The following is a 16,271-nucleotide window of genomic DNA, read 5'->3' as shown; positions in this document are numbered from 1 at the left end:
TTAATAAATTTTGGAATTGTTCAAAGTGAACAATTCAAAGAAACAGACCTTTGAATTTTTCAATTTGAATGATCCAAACAAACTGACCCGCACATCACGCGGGTCAATGTGCTAGCCACTGCACCAATTGTGCTGGTGCACTAGACAGCGTGTCAGTAGGCCTGACACGTGCGTCAGGCCTACTGACGCGCACTGACGTCAGCAAAGTTGGTATTGTGTGTAATATTTTGACATTATTTGGTATACATGTAATATTTTGGAGATAAAAGTACCCATGTAATTAAAGCCCAAAAAGAGCATGATTCTGTAATTAATATAATCTATATATTTTTAAGGGTAATTTACAAGAATCCCCTAAAAATGGTCTTGTCTTATGTTTTTACCTCATCTTTTTTGTTTTTGCAGTAATCACTTAAAAAAATAGAAATTTTTTCACAATTCCCTCATGACTCAAAATAAATTGGTTTTAACATTAAATAGGACATTTATGCCCTCTTCTTCCCAAATGGAACACAGAACAAAAAATTGAATACGGCTCTAGTATTATCATTCTGCTTGGACTGCGTTGGTCAAACCAGCAGCACGGTGGTCGCGGCGCGATGATCAGACGGCGGCGCGGTGGTCGAACGGCGGCGTGGTGGTCGAACGGCGGCGCGGTGGTCGAACAAAGATCCATCGCCGGTAAGATTGAAGAGAATCATTGATGTGATTATCTTTATCATGGCAGTAGCTTTCACAAGGAGATTTAATCGATGTAATTTGATTTTATCTTACAAAAATGACAGCAAATTATATTCTTTATATTATTAACAAATCAAATTATAGAATCTCAATAAAGGTGTTATTATTCAAAATTTTGATGTTTCCACTGTCATTTCTAATTAGTATTTGTTCATGGAGATATAGTGGAATTGTAAGCTGGATCTTAGAGTTGCAGCTTTGAAGACATCAAAACTGAGACTCGAGCAGAGCTCTTTGATTGGAAAGGTTGTGCTTGTTCTAAAATGTACAGCTCATATATTCATTGATGAGTGCTAATTGCAAGCGAAGAAAAATATGGTGTTTGCAGGCACAACTATTATGAATTGGAGTTGTGTTTGTATTGTTATAATTACTAGAATGATCACTAAGATTGTAATGATTCAGAAACAAATACATGAGAACTATTTGGAAGAAAGTGACAGCCATTTGAAGAAGAAAATGGATGAATTTGGAGGCAAACACTACTGCAATTATATTGTTCGTCTTATTATTTTTTAAGATAGTTAAAAATATAAATATTGTTTGTTGTTTATTATTTTGATTATACATAATTCAGTTTTCCTGATTAAAATTTACATTTTTCTTCTTATTTTAATGATTTGATTAAAATAAGTTAATATTATATTTATAATTAGTTTAATAATAATTTATTTTATATTAATTAATGTGATTAAAATAAGTTGATTTTTAAAATTATAATGATTTACTAAAAAAATTAAGGCTTGACATTTACTTTACATTGAGTTGACATTAAGTCGATGTTGAGTTGATATTAAGTTTATATTGAGTTGATATTAAATTTATATTGAGTAGATATTAAGTCAATTTTTAAAATTATAATAATTTACTAAAAGATTTACTTTGGTTAGAGTAAGTTAACTTTATAAATTCATTTTATAAAGTTCAATGTAAATTGAATTAAGGTAGTTCATTTGATATAGGTTCACATCAAGTTGATTTACGGTTTTATAGACTGTCAAATATAATTCGCTTAAAAGAGATATTCAATTCAGTGTGAACAGTTCAAATCGAGGACTACTGATTTCTATAATTAAAGTTGATGTCAAGTTAACATTGAATTTACACAGACCGCCGCAAAAATCTTATATAGTTTATTTTCAAATTTTTAGTAGTTTATATGTCACTTTATATATTGATTCAATTTTTATATGAGAAAATAACAAGAAAACCCACTATTTAACTCCTTTTTTCGCACAATACCACACTTTTTAATTTCTTTCCATTACTACCATTTTTTATAATTTCTTTTCATCGCTGCCATTTTTTATGATTTCTTTTCATCTACTGTCATTTTTCTTCTTCTATAATAGAGAAACAGGTGTCATGATCTCTTTTATTTTTGTTCAAATTCTTAACATTCTTCTCCACAGAACACGCGCCTCTTTATCATCATCTTCAAAAATACAAACAAGAATCTCCATGAACGGAGGCAACAGCTCTGAATAAAGACCAGTGGCAAGCTCTTTTCTCTCTAGACCGGCGGTAGCAACCAGCAGCTTCTTTTCTCCAGACCGACGGAAGCAACCAGCAGATCCAGCGAGGCAGCTTCTCCTCCGACGGCGGTGTTAGGTACACCTCATCCAAATCCGGCGAACAGACTCTACAATGGATTGCGTTGAGCATCAGGACTTTCATCGTGGCCGGCATTATTGTTAAAAACAACACATTTCAATCTGAGTTATAGAAACTCAGAATAATTGAAACATTGAGAGGAAAAGAATGAAACTTGCATAAAGTCTTACCTGTGTTCTCAAAGGTTTTTGTGGATAGAGAAAAAATAAGAGAGATTGAATATGGTGCTCAAATTGGGTACTTGTGTGGTTGATTTTGTGCCTGTCAATTTTTTTACATATGATAAGGCTTCAATGGATTTTGTTTCTTTTTCTTTTTTTCTTTTATATGATTTTTATGGTTTTGTTTTGTCCATTTTATGCAAAACTAAAAGGGTTGGGCATGTGTCACAGATTTTAACTGATGAAAACAACCATCTTTTGTATGAATCTGCTTAATATTTTTTATTTTTTCTTAAGTAGAGCCTGTGTTTATAAGTTTGTTTAGCAAATAATAAAAACTAGTTAGAATAGTAATTCTTGTATTTGAGTATATTTCAATAATCTCTGACAGTTTGAATAATAAATTCTCTCCAAGCATATTTAATTACATTGTAAACTGTAAAGGGCGAGTATGAAGTTATATTTGTCTAATTTTTTTGCAATATATTACTTTTTTTGTTTTTAAATATAGTCCAGATTTAGTAGTTATATTTGTCTAATTTTTTTGCAATATACTACTTTTTTTGTTTTTAAATATAGTCCAGATTTAGTAGTTAAAAATTAGATACATCTGCGACATACATTTATATATCTGTGGTAAATATCTGATACATGTCCGATACATATCTGATACATTTCCGCTGCATATTTGATACTTTTCCGAAATTCTGATACATATTTGTTACATTTCCGATTTATTTTTGATACATATTTGATCATTCAAATCTTTTTTTATTTTTATACATCTTCTTTTTAAGTTTTATTATATATATATATATATATATATACATATTTGATACATCTCAGATACATATTTGGTAAATTTCCGATACATATTTGATTGTTCGAACCATTTTTTTTACTTTTATTACATACATATTTTATACATATTTTATACATCTTTGACGAATCGAAAATTTTATTACACATCACATGTATATTGTTTTATACATATTTGGTACATACATGATTAGATTTTTTTTTTTCTAAATTTATACATGATAGATAAATCTCTGATACATATTCAATACATCTCCGATATATATTTTATACATAAAAGATACATTTTAAATGTAATTAATAGATACATCTTCGATACATAATTTATACATGATAAATACATTTCAAATGTAATTGATAGATACATGGTTGATATATAATTTATACATGATAGTGCTATTTTTATCATATAATTTATTCATGATAGATAAAAAAAAATTAAATGCACTTAATAAAAGAAGAATACACCAAAATACAGGTGCTGCAACAAACGATGGTGGTTGTTTCTTGTTATAAGTGAATGCAACAAAACGACCCGGAATTAACGAATAATGAAACATTACTGATACACGATTTATACATGCTAGGTACAATTTTTAAAATTAAATGGACATATCGTTGATAAATAATTTATACATAATATATATTTTTTTTAAATATATTTAATATATACATCTCTGATACATAATATACATGATAGATATATTATGTATACATTAGATCCGTATTCGATTTATATCAACAATGTATTCGATGCATAATTTATAAAATTATACTTATTTTTTAAAATTGTATCATTTGTGTATATTTATATTTTTAAAATTAATATTTTAAAATTCAAATAAATATATAAATAAATCATCTATTTTATAAAAAAAAAATCAAAAAACAATAAATGAATACCCAATTCAGATTGCTGAATTGGGTACAAAATAAATTGGACCCAATTCAGCAGTTGAATTGGGTCTAATTGATACACTGACCCGCAGGTCAGTGTTATTAAATAACGCGTCAGCTGGCCTGACGCGCTGGCGCGCACTGACACCATAAAAATGACACTGCTGTAATTTTTTTTTAAAAGATGGCATAGATGAAATTTATTATAATGACATGATATTGTGTGAAAATAGAAGCCATTTTATGGTAATTTTGTTATTTTCTCTTTTTATATTACACTAAATCTGAAAATTCTCGGTTGATTTTTAGTTAATTTTTTAATAGTTTATATGTTCAGTTGATACAGGTTCAAATCAGGTTGATTTTCAGTTTTATAGTCTGTCAAATACATTTCACTTAAAATAGATACTCAATTTGTATATTACTCTAAATCTAAAAATTCTTTTTATATTTAAGATTGTAAATAGCATCAAAATAATTTATTAAAAGATTGTATTAATGTAATAACCTAAATTTTTGAGGTATTACGTGTAGTGCCACGAGGCATAATCGTAAAGATTAAGAACGAGAAAATCAAATTAGGATTGGATAATAAGGACTTAGACCGAAGAGGGTCTATTGGAATTATCGTAGAATAATAATTTAAATGGAAAATTATTATGCGATAAATTGGATTTAATCGAGACAAAAAAAAGGAGGAATAAAAAAAAATAAGTTGGAAAGTCAGAGCGAATAATATTCACGCCAAGGTCCGTGAAATATTATTAATAAACGATCGTCAAAATTTCGTAAGTATACGAAATCGTTTTAGAAGATAGTTTGACGATTAGTTAAGAATAAGGATTAAAGTGCAAATTAGCCACTTTAAGGGCTAAAGTGGACTTTTAACCAAAAACTTCCGGAGGAAGTTGTGTTCTACTCTATTTTCTCAAGATAAGAAAATAATATCGATAAAGTGGTTATCGATAGTCATTAATATCTAAATTGGACGAAAAAGTGAGAAAAAGTGCAAATTAGCTCAAAATGGAAATTTGAGCGTTTTTGGCCAAAATTGCCAAAATAAATTGTTGAAAGTGATATTATAAGATATGATACTAATATTATTTATTTGGAAAATAAATAATACGGAATTCATCGAGAACCGAATGATTAAAGGATTAGTGGACTAAATCGGACAAAAGAAAAGTTAGAAAATGAAGGTTAAGGAGGTGGCAACTTCAAGGATCTAAATGGACTTTTACCTCACTTATTACCATCATTTATGAATGAATATTCATTCATTTCAAGCCAAAATTTGCAGCAAGAAAGGATGAAACCCGTAGCCCTTCTTCTCCAATTTTCTCCAAAATTCAAATGATCATAACTTCTTCGTTTCTCAACGAAATTTAGCGATTCTTGCGGCCACGGAACGAGGAAACGATTATCTACAGATTTATGGTTTCAATTTGAGGTAAGAAAATCAAAATATGGTTGAGGTTTAAGCTGTGAATTTCGGAATTTTTAGGTTTAATGAAGTTAGTGTTTAATTGATGTTGTTAGGTGTTTATAAGCTTGAATTGGATGCAAATGATGATGGAGCTAAGGTTTTCAAGGTAAGAAAATCAATTTTAGGTTTCATGGTTAGTTTTCATGGATTGATGATAGTAAAGATTAGAGTTTATGATGTGTAATTGGGGTTTTGTTTAATTGATTGATGCGAGGTGAAATGGAGCTTTAATGGAGGATTTTTGATGATGAATTGAAGCTTGGAAGCTTCGGTCATGGACTATCTTTAAGGTAAGGGATTTTTTGAAGTTGGATGAGTTTGAATTGATGAAATTAAATGAGAAATGAGTAGAGTTTTGTGATGATTAGCGATGCTTGATGGTTGAATTGTGTATAGGATTAGTTGTTGATTGAATTGTTGAATGAATTGATGGTGAGTTTGAGGATTGTGTTTGTGTATTGTTGACCTTAGTAGGCTCTGTCCAGCCCCTCTCATGCCCCGGATTGGCTTTCGTTTAGTTAGTTTTAATAGACGTTACTACAGAAACTAGTTGGACGTTTTGTAGAATCTGTTCTTGCAGAACAGCCATCTTGTGTGAACCATATCTCGAGTTTTATAACTCTAAATCACGTTCCGTTTGTTGATACGGAAACTTTAGGATGTTAACTATAATTGTTTAAGTTTGAGTTTCTGTTGAATCGGACTCTACGGTATTCATTTTAGGCAGAACATTTTGGGGTGTAATCTGCCCTGTTATTTCGGGACTGCTCAAGGTCTTAACTTATGAGCTTGTTTTCGACACCTTCGGGTGCGTTTCATGGTCCGAGACCTAAACGAAAGTTGTAGGCGACGTTCTAAACTTTAAGAATGTCAATTTTGTTTAGGGGTCAGACTATTTTAAGTAAGCGGTTTCGATAGCCGAAGTTGGCTAGAAACATAATTTTGGATAAGTTAAAAATAGCTAGAATTTTATTAATTCTTGCTATTATTATATTTACATAGATCGGACGAAGCGACTGTCGACAAGGCTCGAGGGGAAAAGATCGAGATGTCTTCGTGTTTATTTGAAGAATTTGGATAGCAAGTGGTGAGTACACTTTAAATTACTCGTCAATATTCATAAAGCCGCGTATTTTCATACGAAAGGCTATATGAATATTTATATATTTGAAATATATGTTTGCAAATGTACTACGTATATATGTTTTGAAATACCTGTTTATTGTATTATGTTATTTTCATAATAACATAAATAAACAAAGAGAATATACTTATTTAAATACCGGGGAAGGGTAAAGCTATACAATATGAAATCGAACATCGAATCAAATATGAATAAGGAAATATAGTACATTCCGATATATACTATCAAACATAATAAATACCCATACGTGCGTGTGATAGATGTATGCGTGTAGATTGTAATGTGCATGCCATGGTCCATAAAGGATCAATATAACAGAACGAAAAATACAAAATCAATTAGTAAACGTAAAGTGAGAATTGTACTATGGTACAACCAATAATAAAAACTAAGATACGAGGTCGAACTCGGTAGAACTATCCCGGGACCCGTATCTCATCCATTCTCGATAATAGTCCTCGGGACTCATACGAAATAAAAAGTAAATATACATCGAGAAATTGTACGAAACAAGATCGCGAAACAATACGGAACAAACACTCCTATTAAATGTCAATAGGAATCATATGAATCGACAATTAAGTTCAAAAGACCTGCAGGGTGCAGAGTCCGAATGTAGACACGAAGGTAACTCGGTTGAACTATCTCGGGACCCGTGTCTAAGGAGTAACTCGGTTGAATTATCTCGGGACTCCTATCGATCGTTTGGGATTGAGAAATGGTACAAGTAACTCGGTTGAATTATCTCGGGACTGTACCATATGGTTGAAGGTAACTCGGTTGAACTATCTCGGGACCCAACCATAAGGATCAAGTCACAAGAGACTTGCCAATGATTTAATTCGACTTAGAATCATGATGATATAAACTACGATTTAAGATTCTGTCGAAAATTAAGGCAACAAAACGAGAAAGAAAAATATCAACACCATAATAAGAAATCGAAGATGCCAAATACGTATAAACTATAAGTTTATGAAATAAACAAAAAGTTATGAAGGAAAGTAGAGAGGGTATGAAATATGATTTCAAAGGAGTATTTTCTATATGTAAAATGGGTTTTCAATGGTTTTAACCCTTTATGTGATATTGCGTGTAATTTGGTGAACTCACTCAGTTTTATACTGACCCCGTTGCTCCTCCCATTTTTCAGGAATAGTATGATATGATTTGGAGAGTCAAGCTTCCGAAGTTTTAAATTCTCGGAAGTCATTTGCACAAGAAGTTAAAGAAGGTTTTCATTCTAGCGGTCCGCAGTAGTCTAGATGTCTTTGTCTATGTATTTATATAGCGCATTTTAACTCTGATATTTTTGTAAAATGGGGTCACATGTATTTTGATATATGAAAATAATTTGATTTGAGAAAAAAAATTTACACAGGATTTTAGGCTTGCTACGGGTTTCGGAGCTACCACTCCCATTCCCTAGCGCCGGTCGCGACTCATAAATTTGGGTCGTGACAAAGGTGGTATCAGAGCAATGGTTTAGTGTTCCTAGGCCATTGTTCTTTTGTGATTGGAGTATAGGAAAGAGTCAGTTACTTCCTAGGAACTACTGCGGATTATAGGGATTTCCAGTCATGTCTTTTGAACGTTATCATCTTTTTCATCGATTTTTCAAACGTTTTACGAAGACGTCCCCTTCTATATGTGCTATTAGGAGTCGAGTTAGATGTGTGCGCGAGCATAATATATGTTTTTGTTTACTCGAGTAAGCAATACGCTTTCGAGTATCTATAGTCTGCGAAGAGTTATATACTCTCGAGACTCATATGATGTATGAATATCGTTATGGACAGTGATTGAATTATAAATTGGTTGGATTGGATATTATACGAGTGATGTGATGTAACAAATAAGATATGTATGTTTGCAGCGCGATCACTCAGGAGAGTGATATGCTCACAGGTATGTAAGCCTATGATAATTTATACGATACATGAAATTTATATATTGTAATCGATTGTTATGAATAGAAATAGTTTCTTATGATTCAATGATGCAAAGTTTGCTAAGTCTATGCTGAGCGAAATGCTCGCAAGACTTTAGAAAGGCGAGATAGTCGGATTTATAGGAAAGATAGATAAGGGAAAGAAGCTAAAAAGGGCAAGCACTATTAGTTTGTCGTCGGAACAAGGAAGTTCCAACTATGCAAGTTTCATACACTCGCTATGTGATATGAGATGCTCGAGTAGCTGTCAAGAGAGGACATACATATGTCTTCGATGTGGACAACAAGGTTACCACGTGAAAGAATGCCCACATCCCGAGTAGTACGATACCACGGGCAACACGAAACAACCTTTTTCCTAAAAGACAGAGTTGTCGCGACGACTTCTAGTTAGACACAACCAGATATACGATGTAATCGAGACAAACATCATGAAGTCCAAACACTAGAAGCTCGAAAGTGATCAGACCTTTTGAGCTAGCCTAGTGTAAACGCGAACGTTTAGGACGTGTCTTTTGAATGACGTCAGAATCAGGCGAATAGAGTTGCATCTTTACATGTGTAAAGAATGTAAATAGTTGCGAACGATAGAAAGATAATTAATAGATAGTGCAGAGTCTTATGTCGAGAGCAACTTACGTAAACCCCGTTTTATGAAAATAAAAGTATTTGATCGAAATAAAATGTTTTGAAAAGACATAATTGTGCCCGGACACGATTCATAATGACATTGCATTGACACGAATAGAATTGCATCACTACATCCATATTGCATTCACTAGTAGGACATGCATCATATACATTGTGTGTCTGAAAAGAAAAGAGGAGTGTCATTGCAACTCTTGTGATGAGAGAAGTCATCACACCGGTGCACAATTATGACATGATTTGAGAAATGAAAAGTATCGTGATTTTAAACGGATGAGTTTTCCAACGTAAGTAAGCTCAGACAAAGACTCTGTATATAGAGGCATAGGACAAGACTGATCATCTTGTTAGGCCTATATGAAAATATACGTATGTAACACGACAAGTATATAGAATGACGAGTAGTGTAATGCGAATCGCAATATATCGAGATTTGGATTGCAAATCTCTAAAGCGGTCTTGTATATTAAATACAAAACAACGACGCTACTTTACAAATATGTAAAGTGATAGCGGCCACGTTTAAACTCGAAGAACGTTTACCTCTAGGATGAGGAAATCAAACATAGAAGTTAGTTACGTCAGGGGATAAGAACCCTACGAACAAACATATGTTGTTCAGAAAGGTCGAATAAAGAGAATTGATTCATAATAGTTATGAATCAAGAAGTAACAAGATGGTTAGGATTGTTAGCATAAGAAGTTACTCAATAAGTATATCGAGATGACCGTATAAACCTAATTGTAAAGTCAACAGTTAGTGAATAACTAATCAGAGTATCGCAGCGGAAGTGTGGAAGGAAGTGAATGATAAGGTTTGAACAAGGATTGGTTAAGTGATATTAGAAGATTATGAAAAATTCGAGGACGAATTTTTATAAGGGGGGAAGATTGTAATAACCTAAATTTTTGAGGTATTACGTGTAGTGCCACGAGGCATAATCGTAAAGATTAAGAACGAGAAAATCAAATTAGGATTGGATAATAAGGACTTAGACCGAAGAGGGTCTATTGGAATTATCGTAGAATAATAATTTAAATGGAAAATTATTATGCGATAAATTGGATTTAATCGAGACAAAAAAAAAGGAGGAATAAAAAAAAAATAAGTTGGAAAGTCAGAGCGAATAATATTCACGCCAAGGTCCGTGAAATATTATTAATAAACGATCGTCAAAATTTCGTAAGTATACGAAATCGTTTTAGAAGATAGTTTGACGATTAGTTAAGAATAAGGATTAAAGTGCAAATTAGCCACTTTAAGGGCTAAAGTGGACTTTTAACCAAAAACTTCCGGAGGAAGTTGTGTTCTACTCTATTTTCTCAAGATAAGAAAATAATATCGATAAAGTGGTTATCGATAGTCATTAATATCTAAATTGGACGAAAAAGTGAGAAAAAGTGCAAATTAGCTCAAAATGGAAATTTGAGCGTTTTTGGCCAAAATTGCCAAAATAAATTGTTGAAAGTGATATTATAAGATATGATACTAATATTATTTATTTGGAAAATAAATAATACGGAATTCATCGAGAACCGAATGATTAAAGGATTAGTGGACTAAATCGGACAAAAGAAAAGTTAGAAAATGAAGGTTAAGGAGGTGGCAACTTCAAGGATCTAAATGGACTTTTACCTCACTTATTACCATCATTTATGAATGAATATTCATTCATTTCAAGCCAAAATTTGCAGCAAGAAAGGATGAAACCCGTAGCCCTTCTTCTCCAATTTTCTCCAAAATTCAAATGATCATAACTTCTTCGTTTCTCAACGAAATTTAGCGATTCTTGCGGCCACGGAACGAGGAAACGATTATCTACAGATTTATGGTTTCAATTTGAGGTAAGAAAATCAAAATATGGTTGAGGTTTAAGCTGTGAATTTCGGAATTTTTAGGTTTAATGAAGTTAGTGTTTAATTGATGTTGTCAGGTGTTTATAAGCTTGAATTGGATGCAAATGATGATGGAGCTAAGGTTTTCAAGGTAAGAAAATCAATTTTAGGTTTCATGGTTAGTTTTCATGGATTGATGATAGTAAAGATTAGAGTTTATGATGTGTAATTGGGGTTTTGTTTAATTGATTGATGCGAGGTGAAATGGAGCTTTAATGGAGGATTTTTGATGATGAATTGAAGCTTGGAAGCTTCGGTCATGGACTATCTTTAAGGTAAGGGATTTTTTGAAGTTGGATGAGTTTGAATTGATGAAATTAAATGAGAAATGAGTAGAGTTTTGTGATGATTAGCGATGCTTGATGATTGAATTGTGTATAGGATTAGTTGTTGATTGAATTGTTGAATGAATTGATGGTGAGTTTGAGGATTGTGTTTGTGTATTGTTGACCTTAGTAGACTCTGTCCAGCCCCTCTCATGCCCCGGATTGGCTTTCGTTTAGTTAGTTTTAATAGACGTTACTACGGAAACTAGTTGGACGTTTTGTAGAATCTGTTCTTGCAGAACAGCCATCTTGTGTGAACCATATCTCGAGTTTTATAACTCTAAATCACGTTCCGTTTGTTGATACGGAAACTTTAGGATGTTAACTATAATTGTTTAAGTTTGAGTTTCTGTTGAATCGGACTCTACGGTATTCATTTTAGGCAGAACATTTTGGGGTGTAATCTGCCCTATTATTTCGGGACTGCTCAAGGTCTTAACTTATGAGCTTGTTTTCGACACCTTCGGGTGCGTTTCATGGTCCGAGACCTAAACGAAAGTTGTAGGCGACGTTCTAAACTTTAAGAATGTCAATTTTGTTTAGGGGTCAGACTATTTTAAGTAAGCGGTTTCGATAGCCGAAGTTGGCTAGAAACATAATTTTGGATAAGTTAAAAATAGCTAGAATTTTATTAATTCTTGCTATTATTATATTTACATAGATCGGACGAAGCGACTGTCGACAAGGCTCGAGGGGAAAAGATCGAGATGTCTTCGTGTTTATTTGAAGAATTTGGATAGCAAGTGGTGAGTACACTTTAAATTACTCGTCAATATTCATAAAGCCGCGTATTTTCATACGAAAGGCTATATGAATATTTATATATTTGAAATATATGTTTGCAAATGTACTACGTATATATGTTTTGAAATACCTGTTTATTGTATTATGTTATTTTCATAATAACATAAATAAACAAAGAGAATATACTTATTTAAATACCGGGGAAGGGTAAAGCTATACAATATGAAATCGAACATCGAATCAAATATGAATAAGGAAATATAGTACATTCCGATATATACTATCAAACATAATAAATACCCATACGTGCGTGTGATAGATGTATGCGTGTAGATTGTAATGTGCATGCCATGGTCCATAAAGGATCAATATAACAGAACGAAAAATACAAAATCAATTAGTAAACGTAAAGTGAGAATTGTACTATGGTACAACCAATAATAAAAACTAAGATACGAGGTCGAACTCGGTAGAACTATCCCGGGACCCGTATCTCATCCATTCTCGATAATAGTCCTCGGGACTCATACGAAATAAAAAGTAAATATACATCGAGAAATTGTACGAAACAAGATCGCGAAACAATACGGAACAAACACTCCTATTAAATGTCAATAGGAATCATATGAATCGACAATTAAGTTCAAAAGACCTGCAGGGTGCAGAGTCCGAATGTAGACACGAAGGTAACTCGGTTGAACTATCTCGGGACCCGTGTCTAAGGAGTAACTCGGTTGAATTATCTCGGGACTCCTATCGATCGTTTGGGATTGAGAAATGGTACAAGTAACTCGGTTGAATTATCTCGGGACTGTACCATATGGTTGAAGGTAACTCGGTTGAACTATCTCGGGACCCAACCATAAGGATCAAGTCACAAGAGACTTGCCAATGATTTAATTCGACTTAGAATCATGATGATATAAACTACGATTTAAGATTCTGTCGAAAATTAAGGCAACAAAACGAGAAAGAAAAATATCAACACCATAATAAGAAATCGAAGATGCCAAATACGTATAAACTATAAGTTTATGAAATAAACAAAAAGTTATGAAGGAAAGTAGAGAGGGTATGAAATATGATTTCAAAGGAGTATTTTCTATATGTAAAATGGGTTTTCAATGGTTTTAACCCTTTATGTGATATTGCGTGTAATTTGGTGAACTCACTCAGTTTTATACTGACCCCGTTGCTCCTCCCATTTTTCAGGAATAGTATGATATGATTTGGAGAGTCAAGCTTCCGAAGTTTTAAATTCTCGGAAGTCATTTGCACAAGAAGTTAAAGAAGGTTTTCATTCTAGCGGTCCGCAGTAGTCTAGATGTCTTTGTCTATGTATTTATATAGCGCATTTTAACTCTGATATTTTTGTAAAATGGGGTCACATGTATTTTGATATATGAAAATAATTTGATTTGAGAAAAAAAATTTACACAGGATTTTAGGCTTGCTACGGGTTTCGGAGCTACCACTCCCATTCCCTAGCGCCGGTCGCGACTCATAAATTTGGGTCGTGACAATTAAAATAGTTCAGTTGATATAGATTCACATATGGTTCACATATGTTTCACATCAGGTTGATTTTTGGTTTTATAGTCTGTTAAATACATTTTACTTAAAAAAGATATCAATTTGTATATTATACTAAATCTCAAAATTCTCTCTATATAAAATGCCATTTAAGATTGTAAAGAAAAGCAAGATAAATTTTATTAAAAATTGAATTAAAGTAGTTCAGTTGATATAGGTTCACATCAGGTTGATTTTTGGTTTTATAGACTCCCAAATACATTAAAAAATATATTCATTTTGTAAATTACACTAAATCTCAAAATTTTATCTGTATAAAATGTCAATTGAGATTGTAAACAACATTAAGACAATTTTTATAAAAAAAATGAATTAAGATAATTTAGTTGATATAAGTTCACATCAGGTTAATATCAGGTTGATTTTCGGTTTTATAGACTATCAAATACAATACACTTGAAAAAGATTTCAATTTGCATATTACACTAAATTTCAAAATTCTCTCTATATAAAATTTCATTTAAGATTGTAAAAAGTAGTAAGATAAATTTTATTAAAAGTATAATTAAGATGTTCAGTTGATCTAGGTCCACATCAGGTTCATATCAGGTTGATTTTTAATTTTATAGACTATCACATACATTTCACTTCAAAAAAAATATTCAATTTGTATATTACACTAAATTTTAAAATTCTCTCTATATAAAATAAATTTCAAAATTCTCTCTATATAAAATATCAGTTAAGATTGCAAAGAGCGGGAAAATAAATTTTTATTAAAAATTAAATTAAGGTAGTTCAGTTAATATAAGTTTACATCAGGTTCATATCAGGTTGATTTTTGATTTTATAAACAGTCAAATACATTTCATTTAAAAGAGATATTCAGTTTGTATATTATGCTAAATCTCAAATTTCTCTTAATATAAAATGTGAGTTAAGATTGTACTGAACATCAATACAATTTTTTTTAAAACTTGAATTAAGGTATTTCAGTTGATAGAAGTTCCATCAAGTTGATTTAGGATATATAGTGACAAATTATATTTGGTCACTAACATAAACTTTTTAGAATTTGGAATGTATGGTAATATTTTCTATAATTTATATTCAAAATAATCAAAGTCCAAGAAAATAGGCTTTTTATGCAAGGTGGTGAATTCTTGTCCTTAATCTTGTAATTTTCTTCCTCCTCTTCTTCATTAATTTCATTTTCAACCTCCACCCACCAAAAAAACCAGCACCATGCACCAATAACAACAAAATGAAACCCCTAATACCCTCAAATACCCATCTCACCACTTTCAATTAAGAAAGGATGTTTCCAGCAACCAAACTCACCACTACTGCTACAAGTAAAATTTAAAATTCTTTTCAAAAATTAAAAATTAAAATTTATATAATTCAGACTTATTTCAAAACTAAATTAATATAATCATTTGGATCAATTCTTCTTATCATCTTCTCATCCCACTTATAATCATTTGGATCAATTCTTCTTATCGTCTTCTCATCTCACTCAAGTGGCGGAGCTGGACCATTTGCTGCTTCAACAAATTGGATGCTATAAAATCTATACAATTGGCAAGAATTCTATGCAATTATGGTGCCTTAGAATCCATCATTACCATCTCATCTCATTCTTCCTTTTTCTTTAAAATAACTGTAGATCTGAGAAGTGTTTATGGTAGATCTTAAGAAAATTTTCATTGAAATCATCAAGTTTATTAATAGGAAGGAAGCAAAAAAATGACTACGTTAAGCATGAAAACAATGGGTAAGCTGGTGGTGACGGCGGAGATATTGTTGGGGAGAGATGAGATTGTCCATTGATTCCGGCCTGAAGCAAATTGTTGTAATACGCACACAATAATAGTAGAAATAGAGAATAAGGATAGAATGGGAAACTAAAAAATAAAAAGGTATGCGTGGAAAGATGATTTGAAAAAAGAGGGATTTTTGCAAAAAATAAAAAGCTGGGTTATAAACACAAATATTTTAATTTTTGAGTGATTTGGTGTAATTTTCTCTATTTTTAATCGTTTAGAGTCCATTTCTCTTTATTTCTCTTTTTTTTGGATAAATGATAAATATATTAGCACAACCACACAGCGGACAAAGAAAAAGACAAATATAGCTAAGTTGAATTACAGAAAAGGACTAAATTTATGTAAACATCATTTCCCGAATAGCTAAATACTCGATGATGCAATTTGTAAAAAACTACCTCCTTACAAATGGAGCTGTAAACCAAAGCACCAATCGAAACTTACTCGTTCTTGAAAACTCTTATCATTTCTTGTTTTTCATA

The 16,271-nt window shown here is 31.8% G+C and overlaps 2 long non-coding RNA genes across 2 annotated transcripts; both read left to right on the top strand.

Moving 5' to 3' along the window:
• Window positions 1-5,428: 5,428 nt before the first annotated feature.
• Window positions 5,429-8,695, top strand: LOC126679830 (uncharacterized). The gene is made up of 4 exons (XR_007640993.2): window positions 5,429-5,682; window positions 5,772-6,008; window positions 6,721-6,805; window positions 8,016-8,695. It is a non-coding gene; the product is annotated as an uncharacterized LOC126679830 (long non-coding RNA).
• A 2,357-nt stretch (window positions 8,696-11,052) lies between these two features.
• Window positions 11,053-13,922, top strand: LOC130014621 (uncharacterized). The gene is made up of 4 exons (XR_007640996.2): window positions 11,053-11,306; window positions 11,396-11,632; window positions 12,345-12,429; window positions 13,640-13,922. It is a non-coding gene; the product is annotated as an uncharacterized LOC130014621 (long non-coding RNA).
• The last annotated feature ends 2,349 nt before the right edge of the window (window positions 13,923-16,271 follow it).

Source organism: Mercurialis annua, linkage group LG5 (genome assembly GCF_937616625.2).
Source record: "Mercurialis annua linkage group LG5, ddMerAnnu1.2, whole genome shotgun sequence".
Lineage (NCBI taxonomy): Eukaryota > Viridiplantae > Streptophyta > Magnoliopsida > Malpighiales > Euphorbiaceae > Mercurialis > Mercurialis annua.
The sequence above is the reverse complement of the archived record's forward strand: the minus strand, read 5'-3'. Positions and strand labels throughout refer to the sequence as shown.